This window comes from Pinus tabuliformis, chromosome 2_2 (assembly GCF_031772625.1).
Source record: "Pinus tabuliformis cultivar Carrire ecotype Pingquan chromosome 2_2, CPIR1, whole genome shotgun sequence".
NCBI lineage: Eukaryota > Viridiplantae > Streptophyta > Pinopsida > Pinales > Pinaceae > Pinus > Pinus tabuliformis.
The window spans coordinates 954,799,814-954,821,312 of record NC_142300.1 but is presented as its reverse complement, the minus strand read 5'-3'; the positions used below and the strand labels follow the sequence as shown (position 1 = coordinate 954,821,312).

General features: G+C 38.6%; 1 long non-coding RNA gene across 1 annotated transcript; it reads right to left on the bottom strand.

Moving 5' to 3' along the window:
* Positions 1-17,713: 17,713 nt before the first annotated feature.
* LOC149196380 (uncharacterized) lies at positions 17,714-18,508 on the bottom strand. Its single transcript, XR_016254124.1, has 2 exons — positions 18,201-18,508; positions 17,714-18,076 (listed from the first exon to the last, which is right to left on the bottom strand). It is a non-coding gene; the product is annotated as an uncharacterized LOC149196380 (long non-coding RNA).
* Between the last annotated feature and the right edge of the window lie 2,991 nt (positions 18,509-21,499).

Below are 21,499 nucleotides of genomic sequence, written 5' to 3'. Positions count from 1 at the left end.
TATGACTTTGAAGTCATTGTGAAGCCAGGAAGGTTAAATGCGAGACCTAACCATCTGTCACGGATCAAAACAGGGGAGGAACCTAATAATCTAGAGGAAGGGATGCCAGATGCGCAACTCTTCACGGTGCATGTAGCGAATGACCACTTTGCAGACATTATTCACTTCTTGACTATGGGGATGGCACAGGAAGGATATATAGGCGAGCAAAAGAAGGAATTGGTAGTGCGCATGGCTGATTTTTCAATCATTGCAGGACATTTGTATAAATTAGGGGCTGATGAAATATTGCGAAGATATGTGGCACACATTGAGCGGGACACAATTCTTGTTGAAGCTCATGCGGGCGCTGTGGGAGGCCATTATGCAAGCAAGGCAACTACGCAAAAGATTTTGTGTGCAAGTCTATGGTGGCCAACTCTGCACAAGGATTCCAAGGAGTATTGTAAGGCATGTGATGCATGTCAACGAACTGGAAGACCCTTGCGAAGGGATGAGTTACCACTTTGAGAAGTGGGCGATCGATTTTGTTGGGCCAATTCAGCCCCCAAGAAAGAAAACAAGTGTGCGCTATATTATCACTGTGACGAAATATCTAACCAGATGGGCGAAAGCACAATCGGTTAAAAATTTCTTGTTTCAGTATGTATTTACCAGATTTCGCTGCCCGAAAGTGTTGATGAGTGACAAGGGTACGCACTTTCTGAACAAAACGATCAACACGTTGATTGAAGAATTCCATGTCTACCACTAGAAGAGTACTCCATATCACCCTCAGGCCAATGAAATAGTGGAAGCCTTTAATAGGATTTTGGAGAATGTTCTAACGAAAATCTGCAATGCGCAGCCGAATGATTGGGATGTGCACGTACTTGTAGTACTATGGGCTTATAGGACTAGTTGTAAGACGCTGACAGGGAAAATGTCATTCAGACTAGTATATGGGGTCAAAACCATAAAGGTGATGGAGTACATTGTGCATGTCTACACATAGAAGCTCTCACGGGTATGGCGGATCATGAGGCCTTGGAGGAACGACTCGCACAACTGATAGAGCTCGAAGAAGATCGATTTTTAGCGGGCTTCCATTAAAAATTACAGAAGGAACACAAAAAAGCATGGCATGATTTCCACATCAAGCTTCACACGTTCAAGGTAAATGATCTTGTCCTGTTATATGATATTAAATGCACTAAGTTTCTGGATAAATTCTAGATGCATTGGTTAGGGCCATATGTTTTCAAAGAAATTACAGAGGAGGCGCATTTCAACTTGTGAAGCTGAATGGGGAACCCTTCCCGAGAAGGGTGAATGGGAGCAGGTTGAAGTTGTATACAGACGATCCTGCACAATGACTATATGGCAACAAGATAGTCTTAGTACTTCAGGAAGTTGCAAGGGAGCGTGGGGACTATAAACTACACTACCCCGCTTGGAGGACAATGCAGGGAGCAGGTTGCACGGAGAGTGACAAAAATGAAACCTATGAAGCACCGCTAAAGAAGTTGTGCCATGAGGGAAGGTACTATGCAACACAGAAGGAAACTGACTGTTGAAGTTATTGTTCATGACTTAACGACGAGAAGACGGTTAAGTAGAGCGGGGTGGCAGCATTTAAGGCAAAAATCTTTGAATATCTTCCACCAAAACAACATTTATTATCAAAAATTGGGGGGAACAGTGGGATTGGAATTCAAAACTCCCTATAAATTACGCGTGCCGTTCCAACAGAGAACACTTTGCGCTCTCAAAATTGTTAGTGAATTTCGCTATCTATCGCCTATGAGTCAAGCGTTTTGGGAAGAATTCATGTCACAAACAAACATTTCTTATGAAGCCCGCTAGTTGTTTATGGAGAAAATGTCTGCCACCAACCCCACTGAAGCCCTGAGTTCAGAAATAGTGTGTCCGATGCAGGAGGACTAGAGGTGTGAAATGTATAGGCTACGCTTGCCATGCTCACAGTGCCAAGGTCGCCCAGGCCAAAACAGACCATAGAAAAAGGCAAACAACCTGCCATGAAAGAGAAGCAAAGGAAAAGCAAAAAAATCTGGTGTTGGTGCGCACATCCCCAAGGAAGCATACCGAGACACAGAAGCAGAAGAAATATAAGAAGCCAGCGAAAGTAGTAGACCTAGAGGTGGAAGAAGCCTAGGGAACAGAGGACATTAACAAGGCTCCCTAAGTATATCCCTTTGCAGAAGGGAAAAGCAAAGGTCACAAAGGAACCAGATGTCGAGAAGTTTACAATATCCAAGCCCCTGATACCTGAGCAGGTCCCTATTGAAGGCCCTCGGCTCACAAGGGTCCCGCTGTTGAAAATGGAGGATTAGGACCTCGCAGACCACGCTAAGTTTCCACACTTGGCGAAAAACAAGTATATGTGGAGGGTCTACTATGAAGAAACAAGCGTTCCAACACTGGAAATGGAGGAATGGGTCTACAGTGTCGAGCAATCAGGGTTACTCAATCTGCTATGGGTGCCACATTACCACCGCACCCCTATTAATATGATATGTGTGCGCTAGCTTCTCACACTAGTGCACGATGGATGTTTGTGGCTAGGGGGGCCTATCCTCATTATAGACATGCTAATTCACAGAATCACGCAACTGCCTTAAAAAGGCCTGAACCCAGCTAAGGAGTTTGGCCGAAAGACTGGGGAGAAAGACCTTGCAGAAAGGATGAAGAGGGATTACAGCCTCCTCAAGAAGTCGTGAGGGTATTCCATTATTTCCATAACATACCCAACAGTTCAATTGGATGCCCACATTTTGGTAGGGAAGGTGATGAGAAAATGTCACGCGGACGAAGTTCCGACACCCGTAGTTTCCCTTGCTACGCAGTGCGCGAAGGGCGTGCAATTTAATTGGGCACGGTACCTCTGTTAGGAGTTCCTAGCAAACTACCACAAGGCTCAGGATGAAACCAAGCCATTCCACTCTGCTTAGTTGTTGTTGTTAATTATGCTCGTTGCATGGATATTTTCGGAGGAGAGACAATTTCCTCTGCTCGAGGAAGGATTACCGGAGGTAACAATTCACTTCCTTATGGTCTACAAAGGATGCCGCGTAGATTACAGAGACAAAGGAATTTTGCGTTCTTATGGAAATGGATCTCTGTATGGCAATCAATCAACATCTGAGGTTGTCCCCAACCTTGTTCACGCAACTTTCCGCCTACACGACATTCAAGGTAGACTTCCATAGAATCTATATCCAAGAGCGGAAGGATCCAGAGCAGAAATGGCACCAGTTGCCATATTTGGTGACAAAAACGGGCATACATCAGGTTGTAGTGAAATGGCCTACAGAGTGGCGCTCCCCGTCAGACTTACATGTTGGAGCAAGCATGGGGGCGAAAAGTTCAACTGCGCAAAAATGAAATGAGGCTACTAGGAAAGTTGCGCATAACCTAGCAGAGAAGAAAAAGAAGGAAGTTGCAGAAAAGGCTCGCATAAAGTCAGAACACGCTGACAAGGAGTAGACAGAAAAAGTACAACACGAGTCACAAAAAGGTGACAAGCCACCCTCGCCGGAGACAGAGGAAGAAAAACTTTCAGGACAAGGAGGCAAAGGTGATGAAGGGCAGAGCACCCCCTTCATTTTGAAAAGACGTGGCATGAAGCAGCAAGAAGGAACGTGAAAGAAGCAGAAATCTGATAGAACACGAGTTGATCCCATGGTATTAACAGAAGGCGATCTTGACGAGATCTACGATAAAATTCAAGACACTGCAACAGAAGTGTTGCAGCAGTTCGAGTAGCAATACATGCAGACATTAGGGGATGTTCAAAAGGATCTGCAAGAGTTGCAACTCCAAGCAACTAGAATCCACGAGGATGTTGGGGAGACTAGCAGCGCACAAGCTAGTCTAGCGTGATGATAGAATATAGTCACAGAGATGTCCCGGCCACAGGATGTGAGAGTGTTCCCTTTGCCTGAAGGGCTAGTCCGAGCCGACATAAATGAACAACATGCACTGCTTCACAAAGTCACAAAAATGGGATTGAACCTTGCTGCGATATCGCTTGAATCTTTGAATAGGTTACTACATGGAGTCGCAAATGAGCTCAGGATCAGACAGCAACAAGCACTCTCTGCTGTCAGTGAAATCAATGTCAATAATCATCAACTGTTCGTCGAAAAGACGTAGGCTCTTAAGGAAAATGAGGCGCTACAGGCGCATAGTTCGTGTATGGAGTCAACAACAACAGAAGCATGTAAGACAGTGCCTAAACTTCACATCCCAGAGGATGCCCAACCAGAAGCCAAGATCAGAAAACTAGCCGCTGGTGTGCGTGAAGAAAAAGCCGAGGTTGGATGCATCACGTTTGAGTTCAACATGAAGATCGTGGAGTTGCAGTTAAAGTTGCAGCCCACAACTTCGCTTGAGGTCCAGGAGCAGCGCAGAGTCGCAACAAAGGAAGGCATGGATACCTTGGATGCCACAGTCACTAGCTGTGCAACATTGTTTGAGCAGGCTATGGAGCTAGTGACCTCTCTGTAGGAGGATACGAACCTACCGACATTGAATACAAAAGGGAGTTACAGCGTTGATATAATGAGGTCAGGGCGACTGCGCGCTCCTTAGCAACAACACAGTGCCTTGACATTTTACAAGAAGGAAAACAGCAGCTGACACAAGTGGAGGAAACGTAGAAGAATGAGGCCTTTCTAAAGTCCAGGTTACAACCTTGGTTGGAGGAGGCTTATTAGATCACGACTACCATTCAGGATAAGCGTAAGCAACTACAACAAATGATGAGGTTGGCAATAGAGGGATCAGCCACGAGAAGACTAGTTGAGGAAGTTCGACAGGCAGCGACACAAAGCGTTGCTGAAGTTGCAATAATCCAGATGGAGTTGGGGGTTCTTCATAGTAAGATCGTCGCGTCAAAAGAGTGACTGAAGGGCGTGTCACGTTATTTGTGTTGGGGACCTGTTGGGATGGGGTCCCCTGGGTTAGTTTGGGGTTAAGTTAACCCAAATTTTGATACAATTTTGTAAATAATGTAAATTCTCCGCGATTTGTGGATGTAGAGCACATAGATGAATAAGAGTCATAGGGGCTTAGCCCCTTGTCTTATGTAAAGTTTTAGTCAGTTTTGAGATTAACCCATGGTTCGTGGGCCATGGAATTGTATGAAAAAGACTATAAATAGGTGTGTCTTAGAGAGTCGAAGGAAATAGAGACAAGGAGTAAGTGATAGGAAGCAGGTACGAGAAGAGAAGAAAGGCTTTGCAGTTGAGTGCACGAAGGCCTAGATAGAGTTAGCAGCTGAGTGCGCAAACCCCTGCAGCTGTGTGCACAGGGCAGTTTTGAGTCTGTAATCCTGAATTGAAGATCAATAAAGACAATTTTCCGAAGAATTCTTGCGTATTTCTGTTTATCTCTGTTAATGTTATATGTTCTCAATGAATGACGTGTTTTATGGAATATTGATTGAATGTTACACGATTCTCTTGAATAAGTGTCAATGATGTACACAATGCATGTCTAAGTACTTTCGCGAAGACTCTCATGAATTTTGTTATGTTTACTAATAACTTTAAGTAAATTTGTGTGAACACTAGTGTTAGACTACTCTCTGATGCGCTTAGGTAGGCAACTTAACTGATAAAGGTCCACAAGGACGGATCGTAGACCTTCGCGAAGGTCTGAAGGCTATTTTAACGGAGTTGCAGCAACATGCTATAAGAGGTTATCGATCTGCGCGAAAGAAGATCTAAGGCGCTGAAAGACATCACACTAGTCTATGGATGCAGAAACTTGGTACTTGCATCGCCCCGTACTACTTCAAGTGAGATTGCAGCTTGTGCTATTTGGGTTGCTGCCAAAAGGACCAGTAGTGTAGGGTTTTGTTGCTTGGCACAACTAACTCCAAGCTTGGGTCAGGATCCCTAAAACTAACATCTCACAGAAATGTTAGAAAATTCTACCAAATCTCAATAATATGATTATTCTAAAAAGCAATCTCATTATCAATATGAATTACAAAAATCTAAAATATAACATGAAAATTCCTCTAAAACTAACTAACTTTTTTTAATTAAATCATTTTTTTTTTTACATTTCCATTATAATCTATCTATAAATATAAAATTGATTTCATCTTCACATTAAAAAAACCCTAAAAATAATCACATGAAAATCCTTACGGAAACAAATAACTCTTTTTGATTAAATCAAACTTTCATTTTTATCATTTTTCACTATGTCCATATATAAAATATAAAATTGATTTCATTTTTACATAAAAAGCTTTCTTTTGACTTTTCATCACTTTAGTCATATAAATATTATAAACCTTTTATAGTAGAAAGAAGATATAAGTTTTTATTTATAAATTAAACTTTTTCTAATATTTTTCACTTAGATTTTAATATATGAATTATATAAACTAAGCATTAACTAATCGAATTTTTGGAAAAAAATAATTTTTAAATTTTTAAATGCTAACTTGTCTATAATGTTTTTTTAATATGTACGAAAGAATTTAAAGTGTACAACAAGAATTAAAAAATAAAAATAAGACAGAAATGATTGGGAAATAAATTGTATAATTTATTTTATGTATAATTAAAAAAATAATATAAAAATATATATATGAATTCAAAATATTTCCGAGCAATAAGTTTTTGTTATATATATATATATATAATCAATTTTTTAAAAAATCATTAACATTTAAATTTATATTATTTTTTATTGAGAAAATACCTATATATTAATTTTGTCTCGATTTAATTTTTATTTGGTTATTATTTTAAATTTTTTAAATAATTTAGATAATTTATAATATAAATGAATATAACAATTTTCACTCAAATTTTAACATATTATTAATAAACAAAAACTATACAGTAGCTAGTCCCTGTTGTTTAACTTAAATATAATTTAATTAAACTAAAAATAATAATGACAAAAAGTTCATCACAAAAATAAAATAATTAATAAAATATTATATTGCTAAATTTTATCACGAGAAATTTTAAAATATGACATGTACATTTATATATATATATAAATGTAATAAATCGTTTTCAATTGAAAATATGGAGAAAAATAAAAATAATATAAACATGAAAAAATTAAAAATAGAAAAGTTAAAACTAAAATTGAAAGGGAAATAAAACTAAAAACAAAAAATTAGTACCTAGTAGAATTACAAGTTATTAAAGAGTCTATAATAAGATCTCAGTCAATCATCTTCTAAATAAAGAAACTTAAATAATAATAAATAAAATAATTGAATTCTGCACTATAAATAAATAACATAAATTTTTGATAAAAACAAACTAAAACAATCAAAACCAAATTAAATAAATAATACCATAAATATAATATCCATCCACACATGATATAATTTTTTTTGCGATATAAACTCCACTGCATTTTTTCTATACTCTAGTGGCCCTTTCATTTTCTCGTAAACCTCTATTGATAAAGACACATTTTTTTTCCTTCTCCCGTGCCACGAAGACCAACAACCACCGTGAAGATAACGCTATATAGGGTTAAATTGATACGACACAAACAATTTTGAATGGAGTTAATAATTTTTTTAGGAAATTTTAGTGAAGGTAAGTACCATCATCATTTTTTTCTTTATTAATGATTTGAAAATCACCCTATGAGTGATCTCAATTAAAGATTTATTTGAATGAAGGTATTATAGACTCATGTGCTAGTGTGTGTCTATGTTATTTAGGCAACGGATCGATCAGATTGCAAATACACAGACACTTGAAATGGAAAACAGCAAAGAAATATAGTAAGCAAATACAAGGACACAAGAAATTAATAAGGAGTTCACCCTATCCTCCAGGGCTACATCTCCAGTCCAGCTCTTAGTGGTGGCCTGATTTTATTGTGTCTTAAGCAAAGAATTACAATGAAGGAGCTCAATATGAGTCTCCTGAAACAGAATTTGCTTGGCAAGGTGGTTCTTGGATTCCCCAAGCCACTAGAGTGCACAGACTCTTTTCCTTACCAGCTCTTTGACCTCTCTGATCTTTAATGGAAGGAGCCCAATGTGTTGCTCAATCCTGACAGATCCTCTCAGGGATGGCTCGAATCTCTCAAGCTCTCTGGTGCTCGATGCTGCCTTTGGTCAGCTCGGCCCTTTGTCTTCTTGCTACTTGCTGCTTCACCGTTTCTTCTGTTCTCTGTCTTCTGTTCTTCCTCTCTGTGTTCGATGTTGTCTTCTGCCTTGTATGTTCATGGCTTTAAAGCCATTCGGTCTTATGGCTGTTCGATTCCCCTTCCACCTCCGTCGGATCACCTCCTACAGCTTCGCTTGGAGTTCCCTGTCTCGACACCAACATCACGCTCACAGGAAGTGGCCACTTGTCCTCCTGCAATTGCGCCAACTTGCTTCGTTTTGAACTTCAGAATTCTTTATGCCACGGCTTAATCCCCTGTTAAATCCGTTCTACCCATCGGGCGCGTTCTCAGCGGTTAGATCTAGGGCCTCCAGATCTGACGCCATTCGTGCATTTCGCGCGGTTGACTTGCTCGACTGTTAGCGCGCGATGGGAGGCGGTTTTCTCTCTCCTCTGCTTGCCACGCGTCAGGCGTTGAGTGGAATCGCTCCGTTTTCACCAAATCTGCTTACCGCCCAAGGGTGCCCTCGATAAATACCACCGGTTTTTGGAGCGCGGGTCCCACCTTTGCCTTTAGCCTTTTTCCTCACGGTTTTTCAGGCTCTCATGCGACCGAGCGCTCGGGGCCTCTCCTTCTTGAGGGGTTTTGCCCAGCGATGCGCGATTAGCACTAAGCGCATCAAAAACTGCCTCCTTTTCTCGATTCGGGCTTCCCAGGGGCTAGTTTCGCCTCCTGCGCAGTGTCCATGGGCCTCGGTCAACGCGCTTTGACCGAGGTCCTCATCGTTCCACGATGGCTGCTAACTGCCACAGTTTAGAGGTGTTTCTGATCGTTGCTCTTAATTCTTTGAAGTCTGTCCCGATCTGATACAGTCACGGTTCTCTGATAACTCTGCATGGATCCAATTCGGATGACTGCCTTCCCACTGAAAAAGCTTTTGGACCACCAAAAGTTGGTTTTCAAGCATCGACTAAGTGAGGGCACTGTTGTCCCACTTGTTCAATCTCAATCCACTTTGCACTGCGCGGCTTTGAACCTTTCAGTCCAATTTTGAGGTACTCAACATCTCCTCTGCGCGTTGTCCTCACCTTCTTGTCCAGCACTGTGTCTTCCTAGAATTCATTAAGATATTCAGGTAGCAGGTCATCGACAGAAGGCAATTGACTCTGCTCTTTGGGATCCTCAATCATTGAAGGTTGAAACAATCTCAAGTAGTCTGCATTTACGACTGAATAGATGTGCATGTAAGCTGGTAGATCAAGGCAAAAAGCATTTTCACCAATCTTCTCAAGTATTTTGAAGGGTCCATACCTGATAGGCTTTAGCTTTTTACCTTCACCTTGCATTCTGTCCTTGCTGATATACAGCCAGACCTGGTCACCAACTTGGAAACTATGCTCCATCCGATGCTTGTCATCCCTAGCCTTGTATTTGGCTTCGCTCTTTTTCAGTTGTCCCTGTACTGTCTGGTGGCTCTTGGATTTGTTCAATGAACCTAGTTGCCTTGTTCACATCACTGTGTCCATCAACTGTGGTATCTTTACCAAAGACAAAATCCAAAGGAGACCTTGGTGTGAAACCAAAATAGGTCTCAAAATGAGATCTTTGTGTGGAAGAATGTTTTGCTCTGTTGTAAACATGCTACACATAACACAAGTGTTCATCCCAAAGCTTAAGATGTTTGTTGCAATATCCTCTGAGTAACTGGATCACTATCCCGTTAACTACTTCTGTCTAGCCATCAATTTGTGGATGAAAAGCTATGCTTTTATTTAGTTTGGTGTCCATCAGTTCCCACAGACTTGACCAAAACTTCCGCACAAATCGGGTGTCTCGATCAGATATAATGGAAGTGGGTAATCCAAAATGAACCCATACATGTTCAGAGAACATTTTTGCAATTTGTTCAGCTTTACTCTGTTTATTACAAGGTATATAAATACACATCTTGTTGAACCTATCCACAAGAACATATATATAATCATGACCTTTCCTAGATTTAGGCAGTTCTCCAACAAAATCCATGGAAACACACTTTCCCCAGTGTGAGAAGGTACTGGTAATGGAGTGTACAAGCCTAGTTTTTTGTTGCTGGGCTTACTTTTAGCACACATAGTACACCCTCTTACATATCTAGAAACTGTCTCATTCATTTTTGGCCAATAACAAAAATTTTGCAACTGTGCAACTGTTTTACTTACCCCAAAGTTCCATGATATCAGAGAAGTGTGTGCTTCTTTAATTATCTTTACTCTCTCAGTTTGTGGAATGCAGAGTTTCCCACAATGATATAAGAGTCTGTCCTTTACATGATAATCCAATTCTTCTACTCTTTTGCCTTGACTCAAAGTTACATATACATCTTTGAAGTCTATATCTTGAGCATATTGTTCAATGTAGCTTTCATGTAGTACAGAATTATGCTCAAGCATAGTAGATGCATTTATAATGGATCTAGATAACATGTCTGCAACTTTGTTATGTATGCCCTTCCTATATCTGATGACTAAATGAAATTGTTGTAGAAAACCCATCCATCTATAGTGTCTTGATTGCTGCAACTTAGTTTGGGAGTGTAGATATTGAAGCGGTTAATGATCAATATGTATTACTGTCTCTTTGCCCATTAAGTAATGTTTCCACTTTTTCACACTCTGAACTAATGCATACAATTCTTTATCATATGTAGGATAGTTAACTACTGCAGGATTAAAAGTCTCAAAAATGATAACATATGGGTTTACCGTGTTGTGTCAACACTGCTTCCATGGCATAGTCACTGGCATATGTTTGAATCTCAAATGGTCTTTGTAGATCAGGGAGTGCTAGTACAATTGATGTACTAATCTTTTCTTTCAAGGTGTCGAAGGCTTTCTGATGTTTGCCTCCCCACTGAAACACCTTGTTCAATCCTGTCAAAGCATGTAAGGGAGCTGCAATTGAGGAAAAGTTAGAAATGAACTTCCTCTAATATTGTGCTACTCCTAAGAAGCTTCTCACTTTTATAGCAAACTTGGGTTTATGCCAGTTTACAATGACTACCACTTTAGAGGGATCTATTTTCAATTCACCACCCCCTACTATATGACCCAAATAATTTAGAGATGTTCTGCCAAATTCACATTTTGAGAGTTTAACATGAAGTTTTTCTCTTTTCAAAACATTTAATGTCTGCTTAACATGCTTTAAGTATTCTTCCCACATTTTACTAAAAATCAGAATGTCATCCATATACACAATAACAAAATCATCAAGAAAGGGTTTGAGTACATCATTCATTAATCTCATGAAAGTAGCAGGAGCATTAGTTAAGCCAAAAGGCATAACCAACCACTCATAAAATCCCTGCTTTGTTTTGAAAGCAGTCTTCCATGCATCTTGTTTTGAAACTCTGACATGATGGTATCCCCTGTGCAATTCCAGCTTGGTGAAATAAACGTAGTCTTTTAATTGATCTAAAAGATCAGCTATGCGAGAAAGGGGATAACGATTTTTTATTGTTATCTTATTTAATGCTCAGTAGTCCATGCACATCCTCCACGAGCCATTTTTCTTTCTCACCAAAACGATTGGTGACCCACATGGTGATGTGCTAGACCTGATGAACCTCTTCTTGAGCAACTCCTGCACCTGCTTCTTGATTTCAACATTCTCTAAAGCAACCAACCTGTACATTCCAATATTAGGCAATGGTGCATCTTGCTGCAAAATAATATCATGTACTATTTCCTTTTTGTGTTGCAGACCTTTAGGTTCTTGAAACAAGACATCATACTCTGAAACAACCTTTTCTATATCAGCTTGTTGTTTAACATTACAGCCCTCAAATACATTAGTTTCATCAAGTTTCTTTTCCTTTACAACCAGCAGTAAGAATTGTTTGCATGAATTTATCATTCCTTTCATCTGCCCTGAGTTTATGTGAGTATAGTTATTCTTGAGCTTATGAGCTCTTACAAAGCATTTGATTCCATATTTAACAAGTAGATACTTGTTCTCAACTATATAGAAAATAGCTTTTCTATCATACAATTAAGGACATCCTAAAACAATTCCACATATATCCAAAGATATTATGTCTAACTCAACCTCATCTACAAATGTTGACCCAAAATAAAACTTGAGTTTGCACTGTCTAATCACTTGTAGTTGTGCTTTATCATTCAACCATCCTAATGGGTATGGTTTCTTGTGAGGTGTAGCTGTTAATCCCAATTTCTTTACAATTGCTTCAAAAATTAGATTTACTTGTGAGCCACTATCAAACAAAGTATCAATCTTTTGATATTTGGAAACAACTCGAATATGGAAAAGCTAATGTCTTTTTCTCTCATGTTCTTCATCAATAATAGATTGAGTAGAATCACTAGTAGATGCTTCAGAATTCTTACCTCTTATACCTGTGGCTACAATGGTTGTTTCATCTCCAGAGTCTGACGCCAAATCTTTCTGAATAGCTGCAGCAGTCTTCTTCTTCTTGCTCTAGATGAAAAATCCAACAATGCTCATCATCATGCCCATTCTTTTTACAGTGAGTGCATGAAGCTTTGCTTTTCTACGCAGTGTTAGCCTTCCTTGCTTTCCACTTCTGCTTTCTTTTCTCCTTGCTCTTGCTTGTAGTGGGTTGGGATGGTCCCCAACTTCTGCATTTCCATTCTTTCCTCTAGCTTCTAGATGAGAAATGTACAGATACCTCATCTATACTAGTGGGATTAAACATGAGGATTGTATGCCTCATGTAGCTATGTAGACCACCAATGTACTTCAAAAGAGTCTCTGGTGGGTCTAATGAGATTCCTAGAATTAATGCTCTCTTTCTAAATTCTTGAGTGTACCCTTGCACACTTTGCCCTTTCAACTGTCGAAGAGTTTGCCAACTCATCATTGCTTGTTGCATGTAGGCCAATGGATAGAACTACTTTTTGATTGCAGAAACAAATTCACTCCAGACAGAGATAGTCTTACCATATCTTTTCATGTCAACTTGGGTTCTGCCTTCCCACCAAACCAAGGCAGTGCCTCCTAGGCATAAGCTTGCCAGATGAATCTTACTCTTGTCTGAGTTGATGTTTTGTACTCTGCAATAAACATCAATTTGTCTAATCCAATTGTCCAACTTTTCAGCGTTTAACTCTCCATCATATATAGGCAAATCAAATTTAACATCTAGTCTGATCAGAGATGCTTTCCTGTTATGCACAGGGCTATTAGGAGGTGTGAGAAAGTTTTCCTCTTTCCCTTTTCCTTTTGAGCGGTCATGGAAGTGAGACTCATCTTCTTCTTTGTCTTGCTTAGAACCTGATGAATCTTAATCCTTATGCTTTCTAAAGTCCTTATACCTTTCTTCTACCATGGACTTTATAGCTAGGAAAATTTCTATGAATTGAGGGTCTAGCCCCACAGAACCTTCCTCTGACATTGTCTTCCGAGGATAGACTCTCCCAATTTCAAGATTAGTCTCCACCAACTCTCCTTCTAATTTGAGCTTTTGATCTAGTGAGCATTCAACAGCTAAACCAACACAAGCTTGTCTAACCTTACAGCCTAAAACTTTGATACCACTTGATCTGAAAATCACCCTATGAGTGATCTCAGTTAAAGATCTATTTGAATGAAGGTATTACAAACTCATGCGCTGGTGTGTGTCTATGTTATTTAGGTAACGAATCGATCAGATTGCAAATACACAAACACTTGAAATGGAAAACAACAAAGAAATATAGTAAGCAAATACAAGGACACAAGAAATTAATAAGGAGTTCACCCTATCCTCCAGGGCTAAATCTCTGGTTAAGCTCTCAGTGGTGGCCTGATTTTATTGCGTCTTAAGCAGAGAATTACAATGAAGGAGTTCAATATGAGTCTCCTGAAATAGAATTTCCTTGGCAAGGTCGTTCTTGGATTCCCCAAGCCATTAGAGTGCACAAACTCTTTTCCTTACTAGCTCTTTGACCTCTCTGATCTTTAATGGAAGGAGCCCAATGTGGTGCTCAGTCCTGACAGATCCTCTGAGGGATGGCTCGAATCTCTCAAGCTCTCTGGTGCTCGATGCTACCTTTGGTCAACTCGGCTCTTTGTCTTTTGCTTCACTATTTCTTCTCTTCTCTATATTCTGTTCTTCCTCTCCGTGTTCAATGTCTTCTGCCTTGTCTGTTCATGGCTTTAAAGCCATTTGGTCTCATGGTTGTTCGATTCCCCTTCCACCTCCGTCGAGTCGCCTGCTACAACTTTGCTTGGAGCTCCCTGTCTCGATGCCAACATCAGGCTCACAGGGAGTGGCCACTTGTCCTACTACAACTGCGCCAACTTGCTTCGTCGGTTCAATTTTTCAGTTACGTCGTGGAATGTGTCATCTGCCACCTTGGCAGTCAAATCAGACTTCAGAATTCTTTATGTCGTTGCTTAATCCCTTGTTAAATCCGATCCCCCCATTGAGCGCATTCTCGACCGTTAGATCTGGGGCCTCCAAATCCAACACCATTCTCACATTTTGGGCGATTGACTTGCTCGACTGTTAATGCGCGTTGGGCAGTGGTTTTCTCTCTCCTCTGCTTGCAATGCATGGAGCGCTGAGTGTAATCACTCAGTTTTCGCCAAATCTGCTTACCGCCCAAGGGTGCCCCCGATAAATACCCCCGATTTTTGGAACGCGAGTCCCGCCTTTGCCTTTAGCCTTTTTCCTCACGGTTTTTCAGGCTCTCATGCGATCAAGCACTCGGGGCCTCTCCTTCTTGAGGGGTTTTGCTAATCGCACATCAAAAACTGCCTCCTTTTCCCGATCCGAGCTTTTCCCAAGGGATAGTTTCGCCTCTTGCGCAGTCGCCATGGGCCTCAGTCAGCGCGCTTTGATTGAAGTCGTCGTCGTTCCACACTGGCTGCTAACTGCCACTGTTTAGAGGTGTTTCTGATCGCTGCTCTTAATTCTTTGAAGTCTGTCTCGATCTGATACAGTGACAGTTCTCTAATAACTCTTCATGGATCCAATTCTAATCAATTAAAATGACTTGAAAATAAATAAATTAAATCATATTGCTAAATAAAAATAAAACTTAATAAATTAATATATAATATTTGTAATAAATTAATCCATAATATTTATTAAATTAAGGTATAATATTTGTAATAAATTAATTTATAATATTTATTTTATATGGATTTAATTGTTTTTTAGTTATTATTTTAATTTTGTAAATATTATTGTAACATTTTAAATCTCCTCAAAATTATTATGAGATAATTAATTCATGATAATGATGTTCCCCACTAAGATCAATGTGGTCTATTGAACTTTAAGAAAATAACAGATTAATTAATTCATGATAATGATGTTAACATCCCCACTAAGATCAATGTGGTCTATTGAACTTTAAGAAAATAAGAGATTAATTGAGACTCTTTGATATTTTATTTCTATGATAGGTAGAAAAAAAAAAGGGGGGGGGAAGAAGCATTCCTAGGTCACTATAGTTTTGTTGACTTAACAAGTCAATAAAGTTGTAAGGTGTGTTGGAAATGAGAAAAAAATGTTTTCATCTTGAACTCTCTTAGTTGTAAAAGTGACAACCCCTTTCATCGGAAGGTGTTAAAAATAGAGCAACTCCGAGTTTCACTTGGGAGCGCATGAGAAACACACAAACTCCATATATATCCTTTTCTTTTAACTTGCAGAAAGACCAACGACCATTGTGAGGATAACGCTAAATGTGAGTGAATTGATAATACCACACAAATTATTTTCAAAGGAGTTGTTCAACACTTTCTTTCGATTTGACACCACACCATTCGATGCCGGCTCCTCCTCCATCTTCAACATGATTTCTACCCTTATCAAGACTACCCTGTATATATATAGAGATGCATGTGGAACAAACAACTCACTGGTTGTTAAGGAGAGATTTTAGTGGGAGAGAGAAATGGATGTTCAATTTGTGATATTATTATTATTGCTTCTCTGCATCATGGCTGCCCCTCTGTCGGCAGCAACGGCTATTAATTTCCATGGGGAAGATGATGCTGGTTCATATGAGGACATGGCCGCTGGATTCCCTTGGGTCATTCTAAATCTGAACGCATATTTGTGGAGGAACGTGAATTCAATGTATCTTCAATGGACGCCCACCATAAAAGTGACCTCCATGCTCTCTTGTCATTTAAAAATGACATCACAAAGGATTCATCTGGCATGCTCTCCAACTAGACAGCGGAAAACTCCGACAACATGTGCTCATGGTTCAGTATTCGCTGCATAGCAAACACCAAAAGAGTGGTTGCCATTGACCTCTCTAATGTAGTATCTAATGCAGCATTGCGAGGTAAACTTTCCTCGTCTATTGGCAACCTCTCATTATTGAGCACATTGATTCGTTTAGGTAATGCTTTTACTGGAGGAATTCCCGCAGAGTTTGGCCACCTCAAAGCACTACAAACACTGGACCTCATGCAATATGCTCAACGATCCTATTCCAGTGGAGTTGGGCCTGCTACAGAAGCTAGAGGACATAGAACTCAGAGAGAATATGCTCAACGGTACTATTTCAGTCGAGTTGAGCATGCTCTAGGAACTAGAGTACCTTGACCTCAATCTCAATACTCTCAGCGGTCCTATTCCAGTCGAGTTGGGCATGCTACAGAAGGTAGACCACCTGAACCTCGGAAGCAATATGTTGCACCGCGGTCATATTCTAGTGGCATTGGGCCTTCTACAAAAACTAAAGAACATGCACCTCGAATTCAATATGTTCAGCGATCCTATTCCAGTCGAGTTGGGCATACTACAGAAGCTAGAGGAGTTGGACCTCCAAGAAAATATGCTCCACAATCCTATTCCAGTTGAATTGGGTATGCTACAAAAACTAGAGCAGCTGCACCTCGAAGGCAATATGCTCAGCTGTCCTATTCGAGTCGAGTTGAGCATGCTCCAGGAACTAGAGTACCTTGACCTCAGTGTCAATACTCTCAGTGATCCTATTCCAGTCGAGTTGGGCCTGCTCAAGAAGCTAGAGCACCTGGACCTAAGAGGCAATACTCTCAGCGGTCCTATTCCAGTCCAATTGGGCCTGCTCCAGAAGCTAGAGTCCATGTATCTGGATGACAACAGCTTGTGAAGCAGAATTCAATTTGAATTGGGCAATTTGACACAACTTTCAGATCTATCCATTTCTGGTTGTAGTATTTCCGTTTCTATTCCCTTTGAAATATTTAGACTTACCCTCTCCACTCTGTCTCTTAGTTTTAACCTCACGGGGAGAATACCTAATTCCATTGCCAATTTGACCAAATTAACTGACTTACAGCTTTCTGAATGTGGACTCACTCACATATGTGAGGGCATTACCAATTTGACCTAGTTGACGTACTTGGATCTCTCTTGTAACCAACTCACTACCATACTGAAAGGTATTGCCAATTTGGTTAACTTAGTGACATTAGATCTTTCTCAAAACCATATTATCGAGTTTTCGGAAACACAACAAAATAAATATTCCATCGTATAATTGTCTTGGAAGACCAAAGAATGCCAAACCTAGAATCATAAATATATTAATAACAGAATCAAAGCTCGAACCAACCAAGTGTTATTTCACTCGTGTGCCAAAACATTCAATACAATGGCAAACTATTAAACATTTATAAATGAAACCCTCAGATGATACAAGATGAAAACAGCAAGAGAACTGCATTGTCCCAAATAGTAGCAAACTCTAAGATAGAAGCGAGGTCGTAGCCTCATAGTACAAGATATATACAACCTAGGGGAAAAACCCCTTAAAGCCCTAACATTTAAAAGACCAAAACACTGTCAAACTAGCATAAGGCCGAGGCCAAACCTACGCTCTAAGCCTTCCACTTTTAGCCAGAGAACACCCAACCGAAGTATGATCTTACCCAGATGGGGATGAAGACCCACGTTGAAGAAGCGCCTACCCACTGGGTAAGGCCAAGAGCCACATTTCTGCAACCAAACAACCTGCGTGGTAAATGCAGTCACAAGAAAATCAATTAGAGGGTCTGGCGAGGTAAATATCACATACAGCTAAGAATGTTAAGGAAGAAGAGAATAACCTGTTACAAAAAAGAAACAAACTAATTACCTATAGATAATTATCCACTGTCGGACTCTAAGGTAGAAACGGTAAAGACTTCTTCAGCGTTGAACTGGGCATCCATATGTTCAAAGCTACCGAAGGAAAGCCCCTATCCGAGCAAGCTCCGCAAGGGAGCGACATAGCGAATGCGGTCAATCCCACAGCAATCCGGAGAAGAGGGAAGCCCGAGAAGAGCTCCACCGTCGGATCGCGAGGAACGAACTGCTCCGTTAATGAGGCGGGGTTTATAAGTGGAGCAAGTGAGGACGGACGGCTTGCCCAGGCCACGTACAAGATGGGCAGGAAGAATTAATATCAACGAGAAGGAAAACACAAATCGGTATTGGAAATCAAGCCACGTGGTATGCAACCATAAAATCAAACCCTCTGACATTAAGCCGGGTATTAATGACATTGGAACAGCAGTGTTAAACGTAAATGCTAGACCTGCGTACATATCTAAAAGAGCACTAAGAGCACTGTAGACGAGTTGTTAATTACGGTAATTTCTTTTAATGTGACTGTATATTAGAATTTTTTTTAGGTGGAGTCGTTACAATTATGCAAATGATTTGATATAAAAAAAGTTTTTTATTATGCAATATTGGAGAATTTAAGTGATAGGGGAGGAAACTGGGATATTTTGAGAAGATCCAATTCTACTATTTTATGATATCTTAACTTAAAAGAAATCACTTTGTTTTTTAGAATATTTATTGTAATGGGTAGTTCAGCGACCATCCATTCACATATTTTCCGGAATAAGTGGAGATTTTATTATTTTAGAATAAGGCATTGAAAATTTTAATTTAATTATCAATAATAAGTAGATGGGTGATAGAGATTTGAAACCTTATTGGAATAATCTAAAATGTTTTAATAGTCACAAATATAAGATTGAGATTTATCTCAAAAATAGTTATGTTCTTTTTATCATTTTAATTAAATTGATTAATTAAAAAAACGTTATATGAAACTTTCTTAATTGATGTGTATAAGTAATGACATATATAAAATTTATGAGTTATGAATGCTTACATCTTTGTTGGTCTGGCACACTAGATTCGGACTAGGAATTTGGTGGTTTACATAAATATGTATTATTTTTATCAAATAAATGATTTTCTATTTTATGAATGTTATTATTTTAATATATTTTGAAGATGTGATAAATATTAATTAATAGAGTTTTTAAACAAGCCTAGATCCATCTAATCACAAATCTATCATTCCTAGAAAGGGATTAAATCCATCTAGATACAAACCTTTCCTCAAATTATTAATCCAAAGTTATTAAATCTAATAATATTAATACTAGCAATTGCACATTATGTTACAAAAGAAATGCCTTAAGTCTATAGCATAGGAAAGAGTATATGTTATGCTATTTAATTGAATATTTAAATTATAAATTTGAATTATTTTATTTAAAAAGAAATTTTAAGTTGGTAGAATTGTTTGGATAAAGAATCTATCTTTTTATAGCCTAAGGTGAAAGTAGATAGTATATAGAGTATATCCACTTAAGGACACAACAACTGATTATATAACCAACCATATAATCGATGTAGAAATTATGTTGAGTTATAGTGCAATATTTATGAATGTAATAAAGACTACCTGTAATGAAAATTGATATCATTGTGAAAGTTATCTACAATTCAAAATGTTTGGAATTCCAACAGTGAAAATTGTTGGCCATCATATGTTGGAGCCCTAAAAGAAAAGTGCATTAGCGTAATGGATTGTTGATTGGTGAAACTGATCCCATTCCTTGCATTACAAGTAGACAGGAAAGAATGTTGTGGATTGGGGTTGTTGTAGGTTGAGAATTGATTATGAATAGAGGAATTGGACTATATGAAGAAAGTTTAACTCAACCATAGTTAAATCAAATTGGTGGATTTATAATTTTAGCTTAAAGGACGACCTCTATTACAATGAGAGTTGGTGCAACAAGGAGCCTATGGTTGGGTGGAGTGTCCCTTTTTCACAATTAGTTAGTAGATACGTCCTACAAATATAAGTGTTCATAACTTGTGATTATGTGCCATGGATTATATTACATTCCAATTTGTTCAATTATATTTGCAAGTTTAAGTCTGCATTTTAAATTTATGATTTATGGTGACCAAATGGTTTAATTATATTACATAAGAAACTTATCTAAATTTCTCTCATACCCTTATATCAAATAATATTAATCTAGAGTAAAGTAAATGGGCATATGGAATGAACATCATGGATTTGCACGCTTGGAGAAAGACAAACATCGATGAAAGTAATCATTGTTGGCTTAAGACGTAAGTCGAACACTATCCTTGTTTGTACAAATATTTGGTCAAGCTTAACTTAAAAATTTTGGATTACCATGGGTATTTTATATCTACATCTACAAGTTAATAGTTCGCTAAGCATGCACATGGTATTTTTTCATAATATATTGGTATTTTATATCTAGATCTACAAGTTGACAGTTCGCTAAGCATGCACATGGTACTTTTTTAAAATCTAAATTCCAATCTAACTCTCTGGCATTTAGGGACTCTACCACAAACATTGATTGCATTTAATGGTCATGTTCATCCTATTGATCCTTCTTGGCATATGTTTGAATTGGGATACCACCCTAAAACAAACCTCAATATTGTTTCTAAAGCTATTATTTTTGCCTAGGAATGCTCAACTGCAAATGATTGTTAGGCATGTATTTGCATAACTTAGTTATAAAAAATAATGAAGCAACATTGACCCATTGTTTTAGCTTAGATTCATAGTTTTATCTTAAGGGTTAGCCTCTATTACAATAGGATTTGTTGCAACAAGGAGTTTATGTTAGGTTGGAGTGTTTCTTTTTCACAATCAATTAGTATATTCATCCTAGAAATGTAAGTGTTCCTAACTTGTGAGTATGTGTCATGGATTATATTACATTTCAGTTTCTTCAATTATGTTTGCAAGTTTAAGTTTGAATTTTAAATTTATGACTTATGATGACAAAATGGTTTAATTATATTGTATAAGCAACTTATTTGAATTTCTCTCATCCCCTTATATTAAAGAATTTTGATCTAGAGCAATGTGCATGTGCATATGGAATGAATGTCCTTGATTTTCAAGCTTGGAGAAAGAAAAGCATCCATGAAAGTTATCATTATTGGCTTAAGAAGTAAGTCGAATGTTATCGTTTTTTGTTCAAATATTTGATCAACCTTAGCTTAAAAAGTTTGGATTACCATTGGTATTTTATATCTAGATCTACAAGTTAATAGTTCGTTAAGCATGAACATGGTATTTTTGCGTAA